Here is a 22,755-nt window from a genome sequence, read left to right on the forward strand (position 1 = left end):
CTGTATAGTGACAGGCATCATCAGGGCTTCACGTTTTGTGCGGTGACATCACGTGCAATGACGTGATGACGGCACTGCGTAACTTTATTTAAAAAATACAATAGACAGTATAGGGAAATGGGGCATGCTGCTTAGAAGCCTGTATCTCAGGCATCTAAGCAGTTACAGACCCCCAAGACCCACCGTTAAACCCACTGTTTAAGTCTTGAGAATATATGAAACCCAAACATTTTTAAAAAATAAAAAAATAAAAACCTCTCAAATCCAGCTTAGCACCCAGGTGGGAAAGTGCTTAGCACTCAAAGGGTTGGTAAAGGAACATAAAACCCAACATTTTTCTTTGATGATTAAGATAGAGCATGGGATTTTAAAATACTTTCTAATTTACTTCTATTATCAAATTTTCTCTGTTCTCTTGATATCTTTTATTGAAAAGCAAGGACAAAACCTCAGGAGTGTGCACGTCTGGAGCACTATATGGCAGCGGTTTTGCAAGAATTGTATCCATTTCTAAGAGCACTAGATGGCAGCTCTATTTCTGGAGCCTGTCGTGCTCCAGATGCCTACCTAGGTATCTCTTCAACAAACAATACCATGAGAACAAAGCAAATTTGATCATAGAAGTAAATTGGAAACTTTTTTTAAAATTGTATTCTCTGTCTGAATAACAAAAGAAAATGTTTGGGTTTCATATATCTTTAAAGGGACAGTATACACTCATTTTCATATAACTGCATGTAATAGACACTATTATAAAGAATAAGATGCACAGATACTGATATAAAAATCCAGTATAAAACTGTTTAAAAACAGAAGCTCTACGTTTAGCTCTGTTAAAATGGTAGCTGGAAAGCCCACTGCAAGTGGTAAATAAGACACTCCCCCCTCCCCCTTCTTTTGCATATGAAAAGACCCTTTACACAAACAGGAGCAAGCTGGAGTAGGTAGCTGACAGTATTCACATAAAACTTTGGGGCTTGGTTAGGAGTCTGAAAATCAGAGCAATGTTATTTAAAAATAAGCAAAACTATACATTTATTTTAAAAAAAACCTTTATGGGCTATATAAATAGATCATCTACAAAACATTTATGCAAAGAAAAAATGAGTGTATAATGGCCCTTTAAGTCATGATTAATTATTGAGTTATAGAGTTTTTTAAACAATATATCTGTTCTAAATGCATTCAGTGGCAAGAAACAGTAACAATACAAGGTCCAAAAAAATTATAATATTGGACAAACTACACAGTATAGGTTTGAGTAACAAATGGCTGTTTTATATTCAATATACCTTTATTCTTCTAATGAACTTTGTTTACCTTCCATTCTTCTATTATGAAAAATAAATAAAACAAAAGTTCTCCAATCAACATGGTGATAATTATTAAAGGAAGGGGTTTTGGTGTATTGTAAATTGTGTTAAAATTGCAACAATGGTGGGAAAAATATGAATCTGTGTAGATGACCTCTGCAGAGCAGTGCCAATAAAAAGTCATTAAATGGTATTTGTATGACATTTATATTGCTCTTTAACAATTGACCTGAACATTTGCAGCCAAATAAATGATGAGAAAAAAGGTTTTGAGCAAGTCCAAGTGAAGCCCCCCACTGATCTAATTATTATTGTTTCCATTGTATATTATCCACTTGATTTAGAGAGTGCTTTGCAGTAATATTTCTGCTATATATAAATGTATATATTGAAATTAGAGTCGTATTTCCACATAACCTTTTGACACAGCTCTCATAGAGTATTAACTGAGAGTCTATACACATTTACACACATGTACTTAATTACAACATGAACGAGACACGACTGTTTATCCAAAAAAAGTAAACAAAATGCAAAGATAAGGTTTTTGAGGTAAAAAAGGGTAAATTAAACTGCTAAGGAGTCATAAGGATGGTAGATAAGAACTATCCGGTGACACAATCTCCCAAATTAATTTGTTAAACACATAGGTAAAGCTCTTCAGGTGTAAGGCTGTGACCCCCAGCTATGTATTACCTTTAAGGAGAGTACTGTACGATAGCTCCTGGGCTGTGTAGTGCCTGAGTCGCTTACCTGGACTGAAGCACCCCTCCACTGGGTCTTATCAGCATGCTGAGGCCTTTCTTCCTCACAGGTTGCTGATCTAGTAAAGAACCCATCCAGTGCAAGTAAATATCCTGCAGATACTGTATACCTGTAGCCCCCTCAGGTGAAGGCTAGTGAGAGGTCCCTGCAACGCCTCAGGGCAGTTATGGCTGTTAATTACCTACTAGGGTAATGAAAAGCACAAAGCAGAGGTAATCCTTACCCCTGTTTTACTCAGAGTCTTCTTAAATCTCCTTGGAGTGAAGTTGCAAAGGGGTACTGGGTCCCAAGTCAGGCCAACAAATAACATGAAAAAATAATAAACTCTTGATAGTAGAGCACCTCTGAAATCTTCAACCTCCCTCCTCGGAGGCCAAGAACAAACTAGGGAGGGAGAGGAGGTGGGAGGGGCTAAAGCTCTGTGAGGGTTCTTTACCTCCTCCTGAGAGGCTGTAATATATCCCACGTGTTATGAAGCTATGGACTCTTATCAGCGAAGAAAGAAAAACCTAATTCCTTTTAACGACCAACCCGCTATATCCCATAATTTTGGAGAAAATTTGCTTAAAGGGACAATAAACAACTTGTAATTACAAGACATTTCTATTGTGTTGCTATAGAATAACATATCGGCCAAGTCTTAACGTTTTTAAAACAAATTTATAGTTAAAATTATACTTTCATGATTCAGATAGAACACAAAATTTTAGACACATTTCCATTTCACATCCTTTATCTAAATGTGCATAATCTTTTTATATGCATACTTTCTGAGGCACCAGCTCCTACTACTAGCATGTGCACAGAATATACATATATGCATGTTATGATTGGCTAATGGCTGTCACATGATGCCAATAAAGGAAAATAAAACTAAAATTGAAATTTGTCTGAAAAAAATCTACTACTCATGCGAAATTCAAACTAAGGCCTAGATTTAGAGTTCGGCGGTAGCCGTCAAAACCAGCGTTAGAGGCTCCTAACGCTGGTTTTGGGCGCCCGCTGGTATTTGGAGTCAGTGATTAAAGGGTCTAACGCTCACTTTTCAGCCGCGACTTTTCCATACCGCAGATCCCCCTACGCCATTTGCGTAGCCTATCTTTTCAATGGGATCTTTCTAACGCTGGTATTTAGAGTCGTTTCTGCAGTGAGCGTTAGAGCTCTAACGACAAGATTCCAGCCGCCTGAAAATAGCAGGAGTTAAGAGCTTTCTGGCTAACGCCGGTTTATAAAGCTCTTAACTACTGTACCCTAAAGTACACTAACACCCATAAACTACCTATGTACCCCTAAACCGAGGTCCCCCCACATCGCCGCCACTCGATTAAAATTTTTAACCCCTAATCTGCCGACCGCCACCTACGTTATACTTATGTACCCCTAATCTGCTGCCCCTAACACCGCCGACCCCTGTATTATATCTATTAACCCCTAACTTGCCCCCCACAACGTCGCCGCAAGCTACTTAAAATAATTAACCCCTAATCTTCCGACCACAAATCGCCGCCACCTACGTTATCCCTATGTACCCCTAATCTGCTACCCCTAACATCGCCGACCCCTATGTTATATTTATTAACCCCTAATCTGCCCCCCACAACGTCGCCGCAAGCTACTTAAAATAATTAACCCCTAATCTTCCGACCGCAAATCGCCGCCACCTACGTTATCCCTATGTACCCCTAATCTGCTACCCCTAACATCGCCGACCCCTATGTTATATTTATTAACCCCTAATCTGCCCCCCACAACGTCGCCGACACCTACCTACACTTATTAACCCCTAATCTGCCGAGCGGACCTGAGCGCTACTATAATAAAGTTATTAACCCCTAATCCGCCTCACTAACCCTATCATAAATAGTATTAACCCCTAATCTGCCCTCCCTAACATCGCCGACACCTACCTTCAATTATTAACCCCTAATCTGCCGACCGGAGCTCACCGCTATTCTAATAAATGTATTAACCCCTAAAGCTAAGTCTAACCCTAACACTAACACCCCCCTAAGTTAAATATAATTTTTATCTAACGAAATAAATTAACTCTTATTAAATAAATAATTCCTATTTAAAGCTAAATACTTACCTGTAAAATACATCCTAATATAGCTACAATATAAATTATAATTATATTATAGCTATTTTAGGATTAATATTTATTTTACAGGCAACTTTGTAATTATTTTAACCAGGTACAATAGCTATTAAATAGTTAAGAACTATTTAATAGTTACCTAGTTAAAATAATTACAAATTTACCTGTAAAATAAATCCTAACCTAAGATATAATTAAACCTAACACTACCCTATCAATAAAATAATTAAATAAACTACCTACAATTACCTACAATTAACCTAACACTACACTATCAATAAATTAATTAAACACAATTGCTACAAATAAATAACATTAAATAAACTATCTAAAGTACAAAAAATAAAAAAGAACTAAGTTACAGAAAATAATAAAATATTTACAAACATAAGAAAAATATTACAACAATTTTAAACTAATTACACCTACTCTAAGCCCCCTAATAAAATAACAAAGCCCCCCAAAATAAAAAATTCCCTACCCTATTCTAAAATACAAATATTACAAGCTCTTTTACCTTACCAGCCCTGAACAGGGCCCTTTGCGGGGCATGCCCCAAGAATTTCAGCTCTTTTGCCTGTAAAAAAAAACATACTATACCCCCCCCCCAACATTACAACCCACCACCCACATACCCCTAATCTAACCCAAACCCCCCTTAAATAAACCTAACACTACCCCCCTGATGATCTTCCTACCTTGTCTTCACCATGCCAGGTTCACCGATCCGTCCTGGCTCCAAGATCTTCATCCAACCCAAGCGGGGGCTAGACATCCACTGAAGAAGTCCAGAAGAGGGTCCAAAGTCTTCCTCCTATCCGGCAAGAAGAGGACATCCGGACCGGCAAACATCTTCTCCAAGCGGCATCTTCTATCTTCTTCCATCCGATGACGACCGGCTCCATCTTGAAGACCTCCAGCGCGGATCCATCCTCTTCTTCCGACGACTAGACGACGAATGACGGTTCCTTTAAGGGACGTCATCCAAGATGGCGTCCCTCGAATTCCGATTGGCTGATAGGATTCTATCAGCCAATCGGAATTAAGGTAGGAATTTTCTGATTGGCTGATGGAATCAGCCAATCAGAATATAGTTCAATCCGATTGGCTGATCCAATCAGCCAATCAGATTGAGCTCGCATTCTATTGGCTGATCGGAACAGCCAATAGAATGCGAGCTCAATCTGATTGGCTGATTGGATCAGCCAATCGGATTGAACTATATTCTGATTGGCTGATTCCATCAGCCAATCAGAAAATTCCTACCTTAATTCCGATTGGCTGATAGAATCCTATCAGCCAATCGGAATTCGAGGGACGCCATCTTGGATGACGTCCCTTAAAGGAACCGTCATTCGTCGTCTAGTCGTCGGAAGAAGAGGATGGATCCGCGCTGGAGGTCTTCAAGATGGAGCCGGTCGTCATCGGATGGAAGAAGATAGAAGATGCCGCTTGGAGAAGATGTTTGCCGGTCCGGATGTCCTCTTCTTGCCGGATAGGAGGAAGACTTTGGACCCTCTTCTGGACTTCTTCAGTGGATGTCTAGCCCCCGCTTGGGTTGGATGAAGATCTTGGAGCCAGGACGGATCGGTGAACCTGGCATGGTGAAGACAAGGTAGGAAGATCATCAGGGGGGTAGTGTTAGGTTTATTTAAGGGGGGTTTGGGTTAGATTAGGGGTATGTGGGTGGTGGGTTGTAATGTTGGGGGGGGGGGTATTGTATGTTTTTTTTTACAGGCAAAAGAGCTGAAATTCTTGGGGCATGCCCCGCAAAGGGCCCTGTTCAGGGCTGGTAAGGTAAAAGAGCTTGTAATATTTGTATTTTAGAATAGGGTAGGGAATTTTTTATTTTGGGGGGCTTTGTTATTTTATTAGGGGGCTTAGAGTAGGTGTAATTAGTTTAAAATTGTTGTAATATTTTTCTTATGTTTGTAAATATTTTATTATTTTCTGTAACTTAGTTCTTTTTTATTTTTTGTACTTTAGATAGTTTATTTAATGTTATTTATTTGTAGCAATTGTGTTTAATTAATTTATTGATAGTGTAGTGTTAGGTTAATTGTAGGTAATTGTAGGTAGTTTATTTAATTATTTTATTGATAGGGTAGTGTTAGGTTTAATTATATCTTAGGTTAGGATTTATTTTACAGGTAAATTTGTAATTATTTTAACTAGGTAACTATTAAATAGTTCTTAACTATTTAATAGCTATTGTACCTGGTTAAAATAATTACAAAGTTGCCTGTAAAATAAATATTAATCCTAAAATAGGTATAATATAATTATAATTTATATTGTAGCTATATTAGGATTTATTTTACAGGTAAGTATTTAGCTTTAAATAGGAATTATTTATTTAATAAGAGTTAATTTATTTCGTTAGATAAAAATTATATTTAACTTAGGGGGGTGTTAGTGTTAGGGTTAGACTTAGCTTTAGGGGTTAATACATTTATTAGAATAGCGGTGAGCTCCGGTCGGCAGATTAGGGGTTAATAATTGAAGGTAGGTGTCGGCGATGTTAGGGAGGGCAGATTAGGGGTTAATACTATTTATGATAGGGTTAGTGAGGCGGATTAGGGGTTAATAACTTTATTATAGTAGCGCTCAGGTCCGCTCGGCAGATTAGGGGTTAATAAGTGTAGGTAGGTGTCGGCGACGTTGTGGGGGGCAGATTAGGGGTTAATAAATATAACATAGGGGTCGGCGATGTTAGGGCAGCAGATTAGGGGTACATAGGGATAACGTAGGTGGCGGCGGTTTACGGAGCGGCAGATTAGGGGTTAAAAGTGTAATGCAGGGGTCAGCGATAGCGGGGGCGGCAGATTAGGGGTTAATAAGTGTAAGGTTAGGGGTGTTTAGACTCGGGGTACATGTTAGGGTGTTAGGTGCAGACTTAGGAGGTGTTTCCCCATAGGAAACAATGGGGCTGCGTTAGGAGCTGAACGCTGCTTTTTTGCAGGTGTTAGGTTTTTTTTCAGCTCAAACAGCCCCATTGTTTCCTATGGGAGAATCGTGCACGAGCACGTTTTTGATGCCGGCCGCGTCCGTAAGCAACTCTGGTATCGAGAGTTGCATTTGCGGTAAAAATGCTCTACGCTCCTTTTTTGGAGCCTAACGCAGCATTTGTTTGAACTCTCGATACCAGAGTTAAATTTATGGTGCGGCCAGAAAAAAACCCGCGGAGCGTTAACAGCCCTTTTACCGCCGAACTCTAAATCTAGGCCTAAGTGCTTTATTATGTATTTATTGATCATGCAAGTCTATTGTGTTTAGTCGTCCTATTAACATCAACATTTTACCCACCATTTGCCTTATTTGGAGTCCACAGACAACAAGGCTAGTCACTGTCAAAAGGTTACTACAAAGTAAATTGTTTTGCAGTTGTTATCAGCTAAAGCCACTTAGGGACAGATATGTAGCAAGTTAGCCTTTAGAAGTCAACAGAGTGTAATTCAAATTCTGAGAATTAGAAATGTATCAATATTCATAGCTAAACTACATGAAAAGCGGTCAAATAATAAAAATATATTGCAAAGTTGTTTCATTATGCATTACTAAACATTTTATTTAAAAAACCCAAGGTGTTTACTGTCCCTTTGTTTTGAGACATTTCCAAATAAAAACCTTGCAAAATAATTTCCATGTAACAGCAAAACATACTATAGTGTTAGCTATGATCTGAGTTGTGCAATTTCAGCCAGAAAAATAGCTATGTTTACCTACAAACCTAAGCAAATTGTGGCAGAATAACACAGAATTCCCAAAAGAATCCATATTTCCTAGTTTCCTCTTCTACCATTCCGGAAGGTATCACGTTTTTGTAATAATACTTTAAAATAATATTTTGTAAAATCAACTGTGAAATATTAGATACAAAAATGTCTTTCTGACCACAAACATAAGCAAGTGACTATACAAATTGCACCATGTTATTGACTACACTGAAATAGATCACATTGATATTTGTGCAGTCACCTCATTCAAGGAGACACGGATAATCCCTTTCCTGAACCACAGGGAAACACAGTGGATTATGTGGAACATGTGTAGGAAACTCTGTGATTGTTTAATGCAGTATATTTATCGCACTGGTAACAGATTTATTCTGCTTTTACATATATTTGTGCAGTTTGTATTGCATACATCAAAACACATTTAATAACTTCACAGTTAAATGGACATGAAAGTCACAATGTTCATGGTTCTGATAAAACTTGTCCTTTTATGAGACTTTTTCCATTTGCTTCTATTATTATTTTTTCTCTCTTGGTGCCCTTTGTTGAAAAGCTTACCTAGGTAGGTACAGGAGCAGTGATGCACTACTGGGAACTAGCTGGTGATTGGTGGCTACACAGGTATACCACTTATCATTGGCTCACCAGATATGTTTAGCTAGGTCCCAATTTGCTTTGCTGCTCTGGAACTGATTTTAACTATGGGGTAAATCACAATCTATCGGTAATTCGCTCCTGAAATGGCTTTTTGCTTTCCACCTAAATTAGTCATCAAGGTTCCTGGGTGATCACAAAGCAAAATGGATTTGTTTATTAAAAGCCCTCAGCTGTCTTTTCATGTGTTAAGTACCTGTTCTCGAAATAGAAACTGGGTAGTCAGTCACCCGAAGCTTAAGGTTACAGTAAAAGTCTATTCAATTAACCTGCTTTGTTCATAGTGAAAGGGAAATGCACATTTACATGTGTGACATTAACCAATTGCAATCCAAATCCAGTCTCGTCACCGATTAATCATATGAATGCCATTTGTATATTGGCATGATGGGCATACTTGACTAGGCCTATCAGGACCCCAACATCTACAAATCACATGTACTAATCTTTTCAAGTGAATATTTTATTCTAATTCACATTTGTACTGCTGTGTTTGTCACAAGCAGTATAGGCATCTTCATTACCTGGTTTTAAAATGAGATAGTACAATTGTAGTTACATAGGAACCTATCCGTTTCCATTCGCACCACTGCTAAACAATCTGAATGCCAATTGTATGCTGGTCTGATGTACATACTGGGCACCGTTTTTTAATTGATATTTGGTCACTTTTAGACTTTAACAAGTATTATTTTTTTTATTTTTTTTAATATTTAATGTTCCTTAAAGCATCATCTGGATACACAATAGTGACTACAGGTTTCTTTTGAAAGGATTTATAATATCTTTTAATACTGGATTTTAAAAGTACTGACATTGTAAACCCGCTGCATTGCAATATTGTATCTGCCTAGGAGTCGGTCACACTAGATTGCACTTTCGTGACTGACCGACTCATGCTCAAAAAAGGCACATTCCTGTTTAGGTGTTCAATAATGAAGCCGCAAGCACTTTGAAACGCACTTTTCATGACCGTGTTTGGACTTAAGAGTGCATGAAGGTGCGCCACTTGAAATGGATTGTGATAGGCAAAAATTTTTAGGCCTCATAGTACAAAACATGCCCAAAATTATCGGTCGTGGCCTCCACACCTGCACCAGAGCTACAAGCCAGAGAACAATGTTTAACCTTTCTCTTCCTCTTCCCTGATACCTGCCTAGCGTTCAAGGCAGCAGACACAGCCACTTGTATGCAGGTTGTAAGGTCATCGGGTAGACTGCCCACCCCAGCCGGAGCTGAGACGCTTGCTGCGCCACACTCTGGGGCAAGAGAAGTCATGTTCATGGGCTGTTGGACAGGGATGTCCGCATCAGCAGAGGCGTGAGAAGACATAGTATGGCCTGCTGGAGACGGGTATGTGGGGGCTCCTCCGTGGTCTAACTCCTGAGTGAGACGTCAGGAAATATGTTAGGTAACAATTACAGAGCTGTGCCGGAGGGTTCACAGTGGTGAACTTGCAAAGCATGCATTTATTATTGTCATTGGAATTCACAGAGGAAGATTCCTCTAGACTCTCTAGCAGCATAGTCATCCATTGTTTGAGAGAAGAAAATCGTTAACACCCAGCCAGGTATCTAAGTCCCAAAGCACCAAACAACTGTCCATTTGTAAGCTCTGTTTAGGGTGTCTTACCAACACTGGTCCAGTCAAGCCGCGTTGCTACTGCTGCCCCACAGGACTATGGAGTGAAAGCTCGGTTTAGGGTGGAAAACAGAGTCACCATCTACAACCACGGCCTGAAGCGAGATATAGCCTTCAGTCTGCATTACACCCAATACCCCCCCTGTGGCAACCTACACTACGATTTTGAAAGTGACCATGACAGGGTGATGAAATGTTTGTCATTGTCCTGCATGTTAATGCACCGAGGCACAGCCCCTTCAGCACTTGACTGGTGCTGGATCTTCAGTTTATTTATGGCAAACCAATGCCTGTCCAAGGGGATCGGAATGTGCACAGAGTACGCATCCTAGCTCAGGGACAAGACCTATACCACCTCTTTATTAGACAAGTTGACATGAAAATGGGGAAAACTTACCTATCATAAGTCTGTAATTTAGTGTGAAACACACAGCGTTATCAGACAGGGGATTAAGGTTAGACTGGAAAGAGGCATGGAATACCCAGCGTTGACCAGCATGATATATACCAATACTCAAATGCGATTTAGATATATGCCCTGCTCCCAAAGCCAATCCATGTTAAACTTCATCTTTCTTTACAGAGCACCTTTCTGCCTTCCTCCATGATAAGAGGCAAATAACTACTGGAGGGTAGGAGAAGTGGGAGGGGTATTTGTAGTCTTGTTTGTGGTGTCTTTGCCTCCTCCTGGTGGTTAGGAATAGTATTTCCCATAGGTTATGAATGTTCTCGTGGACTCTCAATGCCACATATAAGTAAATAGCAAATAGCAGGCAGGAAGGTAGACAACGCTCAGTAAGGTTAAAAGTCCAAGAATACTTTATTATCCAAATATTAAAAGTACACAAAATGTACAGTATTTTTACAGGGACACACATATATATATATATATACACAAAACACGGAAGGGAACTGCACTCTCATACCGGACCGGGTACACATCCCATGACCCTGCAACAGAACCATAGGGAAAATTACAAAACAAATTAATACAACACACAGAGAAAACCCAGCACTGAGTGCTGGGTTTTCTCTGTGTGTTGTATTAATTTGTTTTGTAATTTTCCCTATGGTTCTTGCACCCAGACCTGTCTGGGGTTAACTGCTTGTGGCTCTGGGGACAGCACAGCTTCCTGTGAGTGCCAGTGGCACCCAGGGCTGAGCATGTTGCAGGGTCATGGGATGTGTACCCGGTCCGGTATGAGAGTGCAGTTCCCTTCCGTGTTTTGTATATGTCTAGGGTGGTTACATATTCCTGTGCACCCTTCCCTTGTTTTCAGTTTGTTTGGATTTGAAAGCTTGCATTGTGTGGCTGTTTTAGGGTCTCAGGTATTGGAGAGGACCTTGACGTGGTACCTGAGCTTGTCCCATTTGGCCAGATGCGGTGACTAACCTTTCCATTTTTGCTTTTAAATCTTAGCTGAGAGCTTGTAAGTGAGTGCTGGGTTTTCTCTGTGTGTTGTATTAATTTGTTTTGTAATTTTCCCTATGGTTCTTGCACCCAGACCTGTCTGGGGTTAACTGCTTGTGGCTCTGGGGATAGCACAGCTTCCTGTGAGTGCCAGTGGCACCCAGGGCTGAGCATGTTGCAGGGTCATGGGATGTGTACCCGGTCCGGTATGAGAGTGCAGTTCCCTTCCGTGTTTTGTATATGTCTAGGGTGGTTACATATTCCTGTGCACCCTTCCCTTGTTTTCAGTTTGTTTGGATTTGAAAGCTTGCATTGTGTGGCTGTTTTAGGGTCTCAGGTATTGGAGAGGACCTTGACGTGGTACCTGAGCTTGTCCCATTTGGCCAGATGCGGTGACTAACCTTTCCATTTTTGCTTTTAAATCTTAGCTGAGAGCTTGTAAGTGAGTGCTGGGTTTTCTCTGTGTGTTGTATTAATTTGTTTTGTAATTTTCCCTATGGTTCTTGCACCCAGACCTGTCTGGGATTAACTGCTTGTGGCTCTGGGGACAGCACAGCTTCCAGTGAGTGCCAGTGGCACCCAGGGCTGAGCATGTTGCAGGGTCATGGGATGTGTACCCGGTCCGGTATGAGAGTGCAGTTCCCTTCCGTGTTTTGTATATGTCTAGGGTGGTTACATATTCCTGTGCACCCTTCCCTTGTTTTCAGTTTGTTTGGATTTGAAAGCTTGCATTGTGTGGCTGTTTTAGGGTCTCAGGTATTGGAGAGGACCTTGACGTGGTACCTGAGCTTGTCCCATTTGGCCAGATGCGGTGACTAACCTTTCCATTTTTGCTTTTAAATCTTAGCTGAGAGCTTGTAAGTGAGTGCTGGGTTTTCTCTGTGTGTTGTATTAATTTGTTTTGTAATTTTCCCTATGGTTCTTGCACCCAGACCTGTCTGGGGTTAACTGCTTGTGGCTCTGGGGACAGCACAGCTTCCTGTGAGTGCCAGTGGCACCCAGGGCTGAGCATGTTGCAGGGTCATGGGATGTGTACCCGGTCAGGTATGAAAGTGCAGTTCCCTTCCGTGTTTTGTATATGTCTAGGGTGGTTACATATTCCTGTGCACCCTTCCCTTGTTTTCAGTTTGTTTGGATTTGAAAGCTTGCATTGTGTGGCTGTTTTAGGGTCTCAGGTATTGGAGAGGACCTTGACGTGGTACCTGAGCTTGTCCCATTTGGCCAGATGCGGTGACTAACCTTTCCATTTTTGCTTTTAAATCTTAGCTGAGAGCTTGTAAGTGAGTGCTGGGTTTTCTCTGTGTGTTGTATTAATTTGTTTTGTAATTTTCCCTATGGTTCTTGCACCCAGACCTGTCTGGGGTTAACTGCTTGTGGCTCTGGGGACAGCACAGCTTCCTGTGAGTGCCAGTGGCACCCAGGGCTGAGCATGTTGCAGGGTCATGGGATGTGTACCCGGTCCGGTATGAGAGTGCAGTTCCCTTCCGTGTTCTGTATATGTCTAGGGTGGTTACATATTCCTGTGCACCCTTCCCTTGTTTTCAGTTTGTTTGGATTTGAAAGCTTGCATTGTGTGGCTGTTTTAGGGTCTCAGGTATTGGAGAGGACCTTGACGTGGTACCTGAGCTTGTCCCATTTGGCCAGATGCGGTGACTAACCTTTCCATTTTTGCTTTTAAATCTTAGCTGAGAGCTTGTAAGTGAGTGCTGGGTTTTCTCTGTGTGTTGTATATATATATATATATATATATACATATATATATATATATATATATATATATATATTTATATTTTACCACAAAAAAACACACACACACACACACATATATATATATATATATATATATATATATATATATATTATTTTTTTTTGATAATATATATTGAAGTCTATGGGAGAATAAATAATAATGCAGTCGCTATATTGTAACTTTGGCTTTTTGCGCACGAGCGAAAGCTTTTCACTTTCAACTTGTAATATGTGCTGCATCTCAAAAAAAGCCAAAGGGTACCACAGTTAGTACGCGAGCGGGAGTGATAAATAGCGATCCATATCCACTCATAATTTAGCCCTAAATGTTTTGTGGTTAAAGGAACAATTTCCGATTAATTTTATACTGTTCTACTAGTATAATAAGTTTTATAAAATATGTTTTATAGTACACTGTCCCTTTATTGGAACTCTGGACTTTTCAACACTTCAATAGGGTCTAAAGACCCCATAGCTCTCTCGTTAAGGTTACTGCTTGTAGGAAGTAAAGTCTTACACCTAGATTACGAGTTTTGCAGTAACAGGGGTGCGTTGCTAACGAGCTTTTTTTTTAAACGCTCCCTTAAGACAACGCTGGTATTACAGGTTTTTTTTAAACCCGGCGTTAGCCGCAAAAAGGTGAGCGTAGAGCAAAATTTAACTCCACATCTCACCTCAATACCAGCGATGCTTATGGTAGCGGTGAGCTTGCAAAACGTGCTCGTGCACATGATAGGAATCAATGGGGCAGATCAGGCTGAAAAAACCTAACACCTGCAAAAAAGCAGCGTTCAGCTCCTAACGCAGCCCCAGTGATTCCTATGGGGAAACAAAAGTTATGTCTACACCTAACACCCTAACATGAACCCCGAGTCTAAACACCCCATATCTTACACTTATAAACCCCTAATCCGCCGCCCCTGACATCGTCGCCACCTGCATTATATTATTAACCCCTAATCTGCCGCTCCGGAAACCGCCGCCACCTACATTATCCCTATGAACCCCTAATCTGCCCCCAACATCGCTGACACCTACATTATATTTATTAACCCCTAATCTGCCACCCCCAATGTTGCCGCTACTTTATTAAATTTATTAACCCATAAACCTAAGTCTAACCCTAACACCCCCCCTAACTTAAATATAATTTAAATAAAATGAAATTAAATTACTACAATTAAATAAATTAATCCTATTTAAAACTAAATACTTACCTATAAAATAAACCCTAAGATAACTACAATATAACTAATAGTTACATTATAGCTAGCTTAGGGTTTATATTTATTTTACAGACAACTTTGTATTTATTTTAACTATGTAGAATAGTTATTAAATATTTATTAACTATTTAATAACTACCTAGTTAAAATAAGTACAAATTTACCTGTAAAATAAATCCTAACCTAAGTTACAATTACACCTAACACTACACTATCATTAAATTAATTTACTAAATTACCTACAATTAAATACAATTAAATTAAATAAACTAAAGTACAAAAAAACCAAACACTAAATTACGGAAGATAAAAAAATAATTACAATTTTTTTAAACTAATTACACCTACTCAAATCCCCTTAACACAATAAAAAATCCCCCCAAAATAATAAAATTCCCTACCCTATACTAAATTACAAATAGCCCTTAAAAGGGCTTTTTGCGGGGCATTGCCCCAAAGTAATCAGCTCTTTTACCTGTAAAAAAAAATACAATACCCCCCACATTAAAACCCACCACCCACACTCCCAACCCTACTCTAAAACCCACCCAATCCTCCCTTAATAAAACCTAACACTACCCCCTTGAAGATCACCCTACCTTGAGCCATCTTCACCCAGCCGGGCACAAGTGGTCCTCCAGAGGGGCAGAAGTCTCCATCCGATCCGGGCAGAAGAGGACCTCCAGACGGGCAGAAGGCTTCATACAGACGGCATCTTCTATCTTCATCCATCCGGAGCGGAGCAGGTCCATCTTGAAGCCAGCCGACGCGGAGCATCCTCTTCTTCCGACGACTCCCGACAAATGAAGGTTCCTTTAAATGATGTCATCCAAGATGGCGTCCCTTGAATTCCGATTGGCTGATCGGAATTAAGGTAGGAAAAATCCTATTAGCTGATTCAATCAGCCAATAGGATTGAGCTCGCATTCTATTGGCTGATTGGAACAGCCAATAGAATGCAAGCTCATTCCTATTGGCTATTGGGGGGGGATATTGTATTTTTTTTTTTACAGGTAAAAGAGCTGATTACTTTGGGGCAATGCCTCGCAAAAAGCCATTTTAAGGGCTATTTGTAATTTAGTATAGGGTAGGGAAATTTATTATTTTGCAGGGATTTTTTATTTTGTTAGGGGGATTAGTTTTATTTTGGTAGGTGTAATTAGTTTAAAAAATTTTAATTATTTTTTAATTTTCTGTAATTTAGTTTTTTTTTTTTTTGTACTTTAGTTTATTTTATTTAATTGTATTTAATTGTAGGTAATTTAGTAAATTAATTTAATGATAGTGTAGTGTTAGGTGTAATTGTAACTAACTAAGGTTAGGATTTATTTTACAGGTAAATTTGTACTTATTTTAACTAGGTAGTTATTAAATAGTTAATAAATATTTAATAACTATTCTACCTAGCTAAAATAAATACAAAGTTGCCTGTAAAATAAATATAAACCCTAAGCTAGCTACAATGTAACTATTAGTTATATTGTAGCTATCTTAGGGTTTATTTTATAGGTATTTCGTTTTAAATAGGATTAATTTATTTAATTGTAGTAATTTAATTTCGTTTTATTTAAATTATATTTAAGTTAAGGGGGTGTTAGGGTTAGACTTAGGTTTAGGGGTTAATAAATTTAATATAGTAGCGGCGACGTTGGGGGTGGCAGATTAGGGGTTAATAAATGTAGGTAGGTGTCGGCAATGTTAGGGACGGCAGATTAGGGGTTAATAAAATGTAACTAGAGTTTGCGAGGCGGGAGTGCGGCGGTTTAGGGGTTAATATATTTATTACAGTTGCAGCAAAGTCCGGTCGGCAGATTAGGGGTTAAAAACTTTATTTAAGTGTTTCCAATGTGGGGGTGCTCGGTTTAGGGGTTAATAGGTAGTTTATCGGTGTTAGTGTACTTTTTAGCACTTTAGTTAAGAGTTTTATGTTACGGTGTTAGCCCATAAAACTCTTAAGTACTGACTTTTAAATGCAGTAGGAGTCTTGACAGGAGAGGGTGTACCGCTCACTTCTTCCAAGACTCGTAATACCGGCATTAGGCAAGTCCCATTAAAAAGATAGGATAGCAATTTACGTAAGGGGATTTGCGGTAAGCTCGAGTCGCAAAGAAAAGTGAGCGGTACACCCTCTCCTGCCAGACTCTCAACGCTGCTTTTTAAGGCTAACGCAAGACTCGTAATCTAGCAGTTAGATTTTAGAGCATTAAACCTTTTAATTTCTTAATGATATATCTAAGGTTCCTGAGAGTTTGTATTCTCTGTTGTGACAGCAACCTCTAAAGCAGTAAGTGCCAGAAAAGATAATATTTTCTGAAGGGGCTTTCGTGCCCTAAAAAGCATATTCATTAAATGTCCCATTTCTACCGGTTTTGTTATTTTTATTTGAAAAGTATTTTCTTCCTTAATCTATAATTTATTGTTTATGTCAATAAAAATTGGCTTAAAGCTGAGTCTAATTGACAGAGCAGAAAAAACCCCTCAATAGGCCAATTTTTGTATGTTAGGTACTTGTATAGATGCTGGGTAAATAATATTTCATGCATGAACTCATAGCTTGTCTTTGTTGCAGATTTAACCACATTGCCTTTGAAGGGATAGAAAGGTCAAAAATTAAATTGTATGTGTGCATTTCAATGGAAAATATTTTTGCAATATACTTCCACAAAAAATAATACTATTTCTAGTAAAAGTTATTACTGTTTTTCCTGCGGTATACACACATTTCCTGTAAGAGCACCAGTATTCTGACACAGCTCCTTCACTGGTGGTGATCTGTATTGCTTCTGAAGACATCATTTGTGTCATACTGCTGGCTGTCTGAGCAGACATGGGGGCCGATTTATCAATGTCTGGCGGACATAATGCGCTGTAGCGTATCATGTCCACCAGACATCGCTAAATGCAGACAGCATATTCTGTCGGCATTTAACATTGTACAAGCAGTTCTGGTGAACTGCTTGTGCAATGCCACCCCCTACAGATTCGCGGCCAATCGGGGGTGTCAATCATCCTGATGGTGTAGGATCAGGCGGATTGATGTCCGCAGCCTCAGAGACAGCGGGTGAGTTAAGGAGCAGCAGTCTTAAGACTGTTGCCTCTTAACTTATGTTTCTGAAGGCTCACGCGGAAACAGGGGTATAAATATATATTCACATACAGTAACAGTGTATACATCCTTCTTAGTAGATTTGTGTTGGTACACATCACACATGCCTGTAAATTTGTAGTGCCTTCAAAAGCTTATGTTACAGAGCCATGGAATGATTTATTATTTAAAGGGATAGGCGCTTTCAGCTTTTAAGAGGATTTCATGGTGTAAAGGTTATAGGTCCAAAATGTCAAGAGAACACTTGGAACTTGTTTTTAATCCATTTGTAAGTGAATTTTACATTACTTAGCTCTAATTGGGTGATATTGTTATAAACCTGATGCTCTGTGCCCTCTCACAAGGTTCTTGCTGTCTCCCTCCAAGTGTGGTAATTTCATAAAATACCATTTAATTTAAAGCAAAAGCTAGACAGGCATTTATCTTAGTACAGTATAATATAACTGTAGCTTGTAGTGTAAAAACAGTTTACCAATATAGCAACTATGCACTTCACTTTCCCCTTAATGCTTTGTTGCATAATTACAAAATATGCTTAATTTTCTGCACAATAAAGAAGAAGGACAATAAAGAAGCAAAAGGTATGCAAAATCCTTAAAATATAATGACATGCACACACACAGCAAACAAAGAAACCCGCATGCACAAATGCATACAGGCACCCACACACATATGCAGGCACACACATACGCAGGCATACACATGCACATACGCAGGCATACACATGCACATACGCAGGCATACACATGCACATACGCAGGGACACACACACAGGCATACACATGCACAAACACGCACATACGTAGTCACACACAGGCATACACATGCACAAACATGCACATACGCAGACACACACACACAGGCATACACATGCACAAACACGCACATACGCAATCACACACACAGGCATACACATGCACAAACATGCACATACGCAGGGACACACACATACAGGCATACACATGCACAAACACGCACATACGCAGGGACACACACACAGGCATACACATGTACAAACACACACATACGCAGTCACACACACAGGCATACACATGCACAAACATGCACATATGCAGGGACACACACAGGCATACACATGCACAAACACATACGCAGTCACACACACAGGCATACACATGCACAAACATGCACATACGCAGGGACACACACAGGCATACACATGCACAAACACGCACATACACAGTCACACACACAGGCATACACATGCACAAACATGCACACACACAGGCATACGCAGGGACACACACACAGGCATACACATGCACAAACATGCACATACGCATGGACACACACAGGCATACACATGCACAAACATGCACATACGCAGGGACACACACACAGGCATACACATACACAAACACGCACATACGCAGTCACACACACAGGCATACGCAGGGACAAACACACAGGCATACACATGCACAAACACGCACATACGCAGGGACACACACACAGGCATACACATGTACAAACACGCACATACGCAGACACACACACAGGCATACACATGCACAAACATGCACATATGCAGGGACACACACAGGCATACACATGTACAAACATGCACATACGCAGGGACACACACACAGGCATACACATGCACAAACACGCACATACGCAGGGACACACACAGGCATACACATGTACAAACACGCACATATGCAGTCACACACACAGGCATACACATGCACAAACATGCACATACGCAGGGACACACACACAGGCATACACATGTACAAACACGCACATACGCAGGGACACACACACAGGCATACACATGTACAAACACGCACATACGCAGTCACACACACAGGCATACACATGCACAAACATGCACATACGCAGGGACACACACAGGCATACACATGCACAAACACATACGCAGTCACACACACAGGCATACACATGCACAAACATGCACATACGCAGGGACACACACAGGCATACACATGCACAAACACGCACATACACAGTCACACACAGGCATACACATGCACAAACATGCACACACACAGGCATACGCAGGGACACACACAGAGGCATACACATGCACAAACATGCACATACGCATGGACACACACAGGCATACACATGCACAAACATGCACATACGCAGGGACACACACACAGGCATACACATACACAAACACGCACATACGCAGTCACACACACAGGCATACGCAGGGACACACACACAGGCATACACATGCACAAACACGCACATACGCAGGGACACACACACAGGCATACACATGTACAAACACGCACATACGCAGACACACACACAGGCATACACATGCACAAACATGCACATATGCAGGGACACACACAGGCATACACATGTACAAACATGCACATACGCAGGGACACACACACAGGCATACACATGCACAAACACGCACATACGCAGGGACACACACAGGCATACACATGTACAAACACGCACATACGCAGTCACACACACAGGCATACACATGCACATACGCAGGGACACACACACAGGCATACACATGTACAAACACGCACATACGCAGGGACACACACACAGGCATACACATGTACAAACACGCACATACGCAGTCACACACACAGGCATACACATGCACAAACATGCACATACGCAGGGACACACACAGGCATGCACAAGCATGCACATATACGCAGGGACACACACACAGGCATACACATGCACAAACATGCACATACGCAGGGACACACACAGGCATACACATGCACAAACACGCACATACGCAGTCACACACACAGGCATACACAGGGACACACACACAGGCATACACATGCACAAACACGCACATACGCAGGGACACACACACAGGCATACACATGTACAAACACGCACATACGCAGTCACACACACAGGCATACACATGCACAAACATGCACATACGCAGGGACACACACAGGCATACACATGTACAAACACGCACATACGCAGTCACACACACAGGCATACACATGCACAAACACGCGCATATGCAGCCACACACACACAGGCATACACATGCACAAACACGCAAATACGCAGTCACACGCACAGGTATACACATGCACAAACACGCACATACGCAGTCACACGCACAGGCATACACATGCACAAACACGCACATACGCAGTCACACGCACAGGCATACACATGTACAAACACGCACATACGCAGGGACACACACACAGGCATTCACATGTACAAACACGCACATACGCAGTCACACACACAGGCATACACATGCACAAACATGCACATACGCAGGGACACACATAGGCATACACATGCACAAACACACACATACGCAGGGACACACACACAGGCATACCCATGTACAAACACGCATATACGCAGTCACACACACAGGCATACACATGCACAAACATGCACATACGCAGGGACACACACAGGCATACACATGTACAAACATGCACATACGCAGGGACACACACACAGGCATACACATGTACAAACACGCACATACACAGTCACACACACAGGCATACACATGCACAAACATGCACATACGCAGGGACACACACGGGCATACACATGTACAAACATGCACATACGCAGGGACACACACAGGCATACACATGTACAAACACGCACATACGCAGGGACACACACACAGGCATACACATGTACAAACACGCACATACGCAGTCACACACACAGACATACACATGCACAAACATGCACTTACGCAGGGACACACACACAGGCATACACATGCACAAACATGCACATACGCAGGGACACACACAGGCATACACATGCACAAACACGCACATACGCAGTCACACACACAGACATACACATGCACAAACATGCACATACGCAGACACACACACACAGGCATACACATGCACAAACACGCACATACGTAGTCACACACAGGCATACACATGCACAAACATGCACATACGCAGGGACACACACACAGGCATACACATGCACAAACACGCACATACGCAGTCACACACACAGGCATACGCAGGGACACACACACAGGCATACACATGCACAAACACGCACATACGCAGGGACACACACACAGGCATACACATGTACAAACACGCACATACGCAGTCACACACAGGCATACACATGCACAAACATGCACATACGCAGGGACACACAAAGGCATACACATGCACAAACACGCGCATATGCAGCCACACACACACAGGCATACACATGCACAAACACGCAAATACGCAGTCACACGCACAGGCATACACATGCACAAACACGCACATACGCAGTCACACGCACAGGCATACACATGCACAAACACGAACATACGCAGTCACACGCACAGGCATACACATGTACAAACACGCACATACACATGTATGCACAGGCACGCACACATATACACAAAAGCACACACACTAACACAGATTTAAATGGAACGTAGGGCCCAGAGACACAACTTTCTTTTAGGAGCCTATGTTTAGATACATTACAATTTCTGAACATTTTTTGTACATATTTGTATAGTCAAAGCAGGAATGCATGGTACAAGAGTATTTATTGCCTCCTTTTATAGTCAGAATTTGTTCTGAGTATGCAGATAGATTGCATGCTGATTCTGCCAGCAAGTTTCAGTTTAGGGGAACTGTTCCTCCCATCTGACAAAACCAAACATGGGGGCCAAACTCTCTAAGTAGCACGGGTGTACTTTCCCTAAAAACAAGGTTGTTGTTTTTTTTACATTAAAAGATATGAAAAGAAAGCAATGATCACTTTTAATTAGGTCAGCTGTAACCAAAGTATCCAGACAGAATTTGACAGGGGTGGCACATAGAGACAGTATTCTTGCTAATAGTATTTTAGTCAGTCTCATACTGGGTCCATTGGCTGGATGTCAGCATGCTTTCCTGTAAAATTTCATCTGCTGAATTTAAATCTGAGATTGTTGACTATGGTTGGGTTTAAACTGTAGTGAATAGAGAGTTGTGGGGCGTTATTTCATTTTCGCACCCTGGCAGCACAGTGTCTTGTGCCATTCTTTGTATTTTCCTT

General features: G+C 40.9%; 1 protein-coding gene across 2 annotated transcripts in view; it reads right to left on the reverse strand.

Moving 5' to 3' along the window:
• Window positions 1-22,755, reverse strand: part of MET (MET proto-oncogene, receptor tyrosine kinase) — a 278,950-nt gene that overhangs the window by 111,537 nt on the left and 144,658 nt on the right. The gene's annotated exons all lie outside the window — the stretch shown is intronic.

The sequence above is a fragment of the Bombina bombina genome, chromosome 6, assembly GCF_027579735.1.
Source record: "Bombina bombina isolate aBomBom1 chromosome 6, aBomBom1.pri, whole genome shotgun sequence".
Classification (NCBI taxonomy): domain Eukaryota; kingdom Metazoa; phylum Chordata; class Amphibia; order Anura; family Bombinatoridae; genus Bombina; species Bombina bombina.